We start from the raw sequence: 7,112 nt of genomic DNA on the forward strand, positions 1-7,112 counted from the left end.
GTCCTCTCTTAGAGAGGGAGCGACGAGGCGGAGGAGAGGGGACGGGAGATTCCTCCTGAATCTCGTCGGAGTCGCTGCTAAACTCAACCATAGAGGGGTTGCGACGACGCACCATGATTGAAAAGGTGGTGAAACTGTGAACCGGTTGAAGTGTGTGAAGGAGAGGCTCTAAAGGTTGTGAAGCGACCAAGGCGAGAGTGAATGAAGTGGGAGAAGAGAAGGGGAGAGTCAAGTATATATAGGCAGTTGAGCTGGTCCTCAGGACCAGTTCAACCGCCCCCATGGGCCAGTTCAGCTGGTTCTGACCAGTGTGGTCAGAGAACCAGAAACAACAGAGGGAAGAAAAAAATTCAAATTTGCGCGCAGCTGCTGGAAGTGACTGGACAGAAAAAAATGGGCGCCCCTGACACGCATGCATGGCTAGTGTGCGGGCAAAGCAGAAATGTCCAAGAAAAATCTGCGCGCGCAGCAGGGGGGAAGTGACCGGACAAGGCAAAGGTGTCTGCATGACAAAAGAAAAAGGTGCAGCGCGACAAAAAAGGGCAGGTGACAGACCTGCGACCGGTCAAAAAGGTGCTGCGCAACTGAAAAAATTGCAGGTGACAGACCTGCGCGGACAGGCCGGTCAGAGACCGGTTCAACCGGTCCACTATGCCGGTTCAACCGGTTTTAACCAGGATGGTCCTGGTAAAAACTGGTTAAAAACAGCTGAGCTGAAGTTCAGCTGCTAAGTTCAGCTGGCCTCCTCCAGCTGAACTAGAAAGTTCAGCTGGTCAAGCCAGTTGAACCCAAAAGAAATCTTAGCACTAAAATGCATTCAAATTTTAACATTTTCACCAAGTTTTTGAAAGATCATCACATAGCTTTAAAACTATCAATAAAAAACAGTGAATCAAACAATTTTTGTGACCGTTTTCAAGTTAAGTTACGAGAATCCAAGATATTTAATTCACTCCTAAGAAAGCAAAACCTAGTCTCATCGAGGGGTTTTGTGAAGATATCGGCTAGTTGATTTTCGGTGCTCACATGAAACAATTCGATATCTCCTTTGGCTTCGTGGTCTCTCAAGAAATGGTGTCTGATGTCAATATGTTTAGTTCTAGAGTGTTGCACAGGGTTGTTTGCAAGTTTTATGGCACTCTCATTGTCACACAAAAGTGGAATTTTGTTAAACTCACAACCAAAATCTCGAAGGGTTTGCTTCATCCATAACAACTGTGCACAACATGCCCCAGCTGCTATGTACTCAGCTTCTGCAGTGGAAAGTGCAACACAATTTTGTTTCTTGGAACTCCATGATACTAAGGATCGCCCAAGGAATTGGCAAGTCCCAGTAGTACTTTTTCGATCTACTTTGCAACCGGCATAATCTGAGTCAGAATAGCCAAGTAAATCGAAAATGGAGCCTTTGGGATACCATAATCCTAGGTTTTGGGTGTGAACTAAGTATCTTAGAATTCTCTTAACTGCTACAAGATGGCAATCTTTAGGATTTGCTTGAAAACGTGCACACATGCAAACACTCAACATAATATCAGGTCTAGATGCACATAAGTAAAGCAGTGATCCTATCATTGATCTATATAATGTTTGATCTACGGGTTTACCTTCCTCATTTAGGTCGAGATGTCCATTTGATGACATTGGAGTCTTGGCGTGTTTTTCCTTTTCCATGCCAAATTTCTTGAGCATATCTTGTGTATATTTGGTTTGGCATAGAAAAGTACCTTCCTTGAGCTGTTTGACTTGAAATCCCAGGAAGTATTTAAGCTCGCCCATCATAGACATCTCAAACCTGTTCGTCATTACTTTGCTAAACTCTTCACAAAATTTTTCATTAGTACTACCAAATATAATGTCATCAACATATACTTGGCACACAAATAATTCATTGTCAACTTTTCTAGTAAATAAGGTAGAGTCAGCTTTTCCTATTGTAAACCCATTCTTAATTAAAAATTCTTTAAGACAGTCATACCAAGCTCTAGGGGCTTGTTTAAGCCCGTAGAGTGCCTTGTGAAGAAGATAAACATGATTTGGCTTCTTTGGATCTTCAAAACCCGGTGGTTGCTCCACATATACTCTCTCTTGTAGTGGTCCATTTAGAAATGCGCTCTTGACATCCATTTGATATAGCTTGAAATCATGGTTAGTAGCATATGCAATTAATATTCTAATTGATTCTAACCTTGCTACCGGCGCATATGCTTCGCCAAAATCGAGTCCTTCCACTTGAGTATAGCCTTGGGCAACCAACCGTGCCTTGTTTCTTGTAACCACGCCATGTTCATCTTGCTTGTTCCTAAAGACTCATTTAGTCCCAATCACATTTTGTTTGGGTCTTTGGACTAAGGACCAGACTTCATTCCGGGTGAAGTTGTTTAACTCCTCTTGCATGGCAATTATCCAATCCGGATCACCCAATGCTTCTTCAACCTTAAGTGGCTCAAGAGAGGAAACAAACGAGTAAAATTCACAAAAATTAGCTAAACGAGATCGAGTTGTTACCCCTCTCCTGATGCTACCCAGGATGTTGTCCACTGGATGATCCCTTTGTATTGTTTGATGGACTCTAGGATGAGGCACTGATGGATGTCTTTGTATTTGCTCCTCCTCATCAATTACTTGATCAAGAGGCACTTCACCATTAATACTTTCTTGTTCATCTTCTACCACTGTTGGCATCCTTTGATGATTTTCTTCGTGGCTTGGATGACTTGAGATTGATGGGTTTGCTTGGGTGGAGACTTTGTCACTCACCACCCTTGCACCCACATCAACTATCTCATTGGTCATCCATAAGGTTCCTTCTTCATCATCCCTTTCTTGAGGTCTCACCTCACCTATTGCAAGTTTCTTTATGGCCTCACAAGGTGGTTCTTCATTTCCTGCAGTGTCATTAGAAACATGCCCTTGCGAGCCATTAGACTCATCAAATGTCACGTCTATCGCTATTTCAACAAGACCGGTGGTATTGTTGAAAACACGATATCCATGCGCATTTGATGCATACTGTGACGGAACCTCCCAAGTAATTAGGCCCACCTACAGTTGTCCTCGTCTCAAAGACATCAGACAACCCTGTAGGTGCCCCTGAACTACTTGACAAGTTCGGTATCTTTCCTTACCTTACCAGGAACGTTTCACCCATCTTGTAGACATTACAGAACATCGGAGATGAAGAAATGCGGAAGCGAATTACATAATCTTACATTTATTTCAAAAGCAAGCTTGAGTTAGGTTATTACAGACCAGACTATAAGTGAGTGCAGAGTAGTAATATTATACAAGCCAGAGGAGGCATAAACTCCTCCCGATAAGCTAAAAGCAAAAGATCCTAAGTGGAGGACCGAGTCCTCCCGCACTTCAGTCTTGATTTTCTTCTTTGGGAACCACCTTGGCACAGAAGCAGCAAAAGTCTGCTACTTCCTCACCTAAAAACAACGAAGGGATAAACCCTGAGTATGGAATTACTCAGCAAGTCTTACCCGACTAAAGAAAAGACTCTCAAGGGTATGCTGGTTATGTGGGAGTCAAGGTAAGGCTTTTCAATATTCAAAGACTCTGTTTTGCAGAAATGCTTACTAAAGTGGATCCTTAAAAATCCAATTTTATTTGTCAAGTTAGGTAAAATTACCTGCACTAGAGTTCTTTCTACCCTAGTTCAATCACTGGTCCTGCACTAGCCAATTTCTTAACAAGAGCCCATCGTCTTTAGTGGAATGCTACGTGTAGGGTAGTGACCAAGTCTTCATGACCGCGAAGGTACGGCGATCCGAATCGATTATACTCAGCTGAGGATCTCCAATCACACGACATATGTAGCACTTAACCCTTGCATATGTCAACCCGCCACCGGGGTTCTTAAGACCGGATCAGGTTCACGCAGACCGAGAGCACAGATACACCACCGTCCAGCCTCTTGCCACGGAGGGTACACGCTACTCTCGCCACCGCTCCACGCCCACCTCGTGTTGTCTTATTCCGGCCTTAGTCTGCCCGAGGCAAGGCTTACCCATGACGAGGCATGTGACCAGCTAAAGGGTCCTCGATCAACAAGCCTACATCGAGACGGTCCTTAATCGACTCAGACGGAGACACTACACCGAGACTCTCTTCTCGTGCAAGTCACCCGCCCGGTCTCAGTTTAATCATTTCACCCCAAAAACTTGGTACCTGGCAGAGGTACATCTTTTCCGATGTTGAATCCATCACGGCCGTGATGGATCCACCATCAAGTTTTATTTTCGAAAACAACCCTCCCACTTTGCCAAACATCTTTTGTAAAACAAATCCTTTGTTTTTCTAAAGCAATGCTAAGCAAAGTAAAATCTTTTGTAAAAACAGGATTTCAAGGGGGGTAATCAAGATCAAGGAAGGTAATGCAGGAATTGTTTAACAATCAACTCCTTATAACTTAATGCAGCAAGCAAGTGAGAAAGATTTTTTTAAAAACATCAAGGGAGGTGGCAAATGCACCGGGGCTTGCCTTCGTTCACAGGTGAATCAGGCTCAGATCCACAGATGTCAAAGTAGAAATGATTCCCGGCCTGAGACTCCGAAGGTGGTGGTGGTGTCTCCTCTTCGGTAACTTCGATTTCTTCCTCACGTTCTAATCATAACCATACATATGTATAAGAATGGATGCCATGGGATGCTCATGAGGATGCAAAGATAACATAAACTTATTATTTATGTCTTGAATACAACTTTCCTTCACGGAGTTCCGGGAACTTAGGGTTTCCGGAGTCGGTAAAGGAGTTCATAGGGCAAGGGGGGGTGTTTTGGGGTTTGGTGATCAAACAAGGTCCAAATTAATTAAAACTCTACCCAAGGCTTCTAAATATTATATAACACTCATATAAAAATTTTGAGCATTTTTGGACTTACCATTTGTTTTCTAAAAATCCATAATCAACATTTTTAACTACTTTAAATACCCTAAAATTTCTTACTTCCACTAAAAATCACAAACTTATTTTTATTAAATACTATGGAAAATAACAAACCTAGGAAAATTAGTTTCACAATTTTAGCATTTTTCTACATTTTTCTACATATTTCTAAAGCTCTGCTGAAAAAGAAAAAGAAAAAGGTTTCAACAGTAATGGGCTGGATTCAGCCCAGGCGGCCCAGATCCACGCGGAATCGCGCGCGCGTCCGCGCCCACGGGGCGAGTTTGCGCAGAGGCCCTCGGCGTTTTGGCTAACTGGAGATGGGTTCGGTTACTGTTTTTCTGAGTCACTGACGATTTGCACAGAGATCCCTCAAGTTCTAATTCTTCACAATGCTACGCCCCGATGTCGCACGGTGGAGGTCCGATCACCAGCGAGGTTAGGCCGGCCGGATTACGCAAGAATCGGCGTTCTCGAGCGGCAGACACCAAATCAGACCCCCTCCGAGCATTTCCCCTAACTTAATCGCGCTAGTGGTCAACTATGGAGCTCTGGCCACGGTGGCCGTAAGCATCACGGCAAGACAGCCGTGTTCCCGGCGATGGGTGGCGGTCTATTCAAATTAAAGGGGTCGGGGAGCATCGCAGATGTATGAGAATGCTCAAACAAGGGAGCAGAGGACGGGAACTGACCGGAGTTAGGCTGGCGACGGTGAGCTCGATTTCACGGTGGCGGAAATCGGATTTGGGGGAAACTCCGAATTTGAGCACACGAGTGGATGATTGTGGCCGATTAGCGGTGGTTAGCTAGTTGACTACCTCACGGAGCTGGACACGGGCTCAATTTATAGGGAGGATGGGCGGTGGCCGTGAATTTCGAGCAAGACGCGCGGCGGTCGGAGGTGGAGAAGAACACTGGCGCAGTGAATACGTGTTCAACGTCGTGGCAGCTATTCCGGTGAGCAACGGGGAGCTAAAGTGAATCGTGGCGGTGCAGTGGCGAGGCTCGGACACGCGGCGCAAGGCCGAGGGGCGGTGATCATCGGTGTAATTATCCAGTTCCGCCGCGGTGAATGCTTGTACGGTGGCCGGAATACTTTACTGGCCGGAGTTATCCACGGCGATGATCTCCAAGTGCTATCCAGTTGATTTGGTCATGAGTCACGGCGGTGATGGCACGAATCTTTGCGCAGGGAGGTCGCCGGCGGTGAAGTTTGCTGCGCTGGCGATCTGATCCATGGGACACTGTACCATGGAGAGCACCCATCAGATGAACTGACAGAGCGACTTGGAGCACGATTTTCTCTCAATTTTCAATGGTAACATACTCCATGCTCTGCAGCAAAATTGTAGAGCTATAGATCAGCTATAGGTTTGTCACAGCAGCCATGGGCAGATTCTTGCTGGATCATAGTTGAATTTATGCTCAAAGTCGTAGTGATTGCACTGTCTGTCTGAAAATTCAGACCTTAGTAACCTGACAGTCCAACTTTAGACTTAATTATCACTAAATTCTTCTTAACAACTGATCTCACATTCTTAAGCAAAGTTATGCTCCTATAATTGGGCTACAATTTTGATGTGGTGACCTAGGGTAAAAACCCTATACTTTGAAAGTTACAAAGCCCCAAAGTTAAGCCAATTCTCTGGTTTTCAGACTTAGAATAGAACTCAAATGAGGTCCATTTTGCATTTAAGTCCAAAACTTAGGGTTTGGCTTTTAAGTCCACATATTTGTGAACCAATTGTCTTAAAACACTTATTTGGCTTGATTTTTGCACTTTAGCCCAAAAGTGGGCTAATTTTGCATATAAGTCCCTAGGGTTTGGTTTCAGGGTTTTCCAGGGTTCCAATTAGGGTTTCTGGTATCCCAGGGGTATAAAAGTGATTCAAGTTTATTCTTAGGGTCATTTTATGACTTTTACCCTAAAGTCTTTTGGTTTTCTTAACTTGGGTAAAGTTTTACCCCTATAATCCCTATTTAGGGTTAAGTTCCTTAACCAGGGTTCTAGTTGCAAAACACTTAAAACAATACAACTTGTTTGAAATTTTTGCCTAGTGAATGCACTCTAGGTGTGTCAAACATATGCAATGCCAATGCTTATGATGTCATGCTCAAGTTTTAGTAATAGTAACACCAAGGGTGTTACATCCTTCCCCCCATAAAAGAATCTCGTCCCGAGATTAAAAATCCTAGGGTAGGGAATGGTAAAAGGAA

Source organism: Zea mays, chromosome 6, assembly GCF_902167145.1.
Source record: "Zea mays cultivar B73 chromosome 6, Zm-B73-REFERENCE-NAM-5.0, whole genome shotgun sequence".
In the NCBI taxonomy this organism is placed as follows: domain Eukaryota; kingdom Viridiplantae; phylum Streptophyta; class Magnoliopsida; order Poales; family Poaceae; genus Zea; species Zea mays.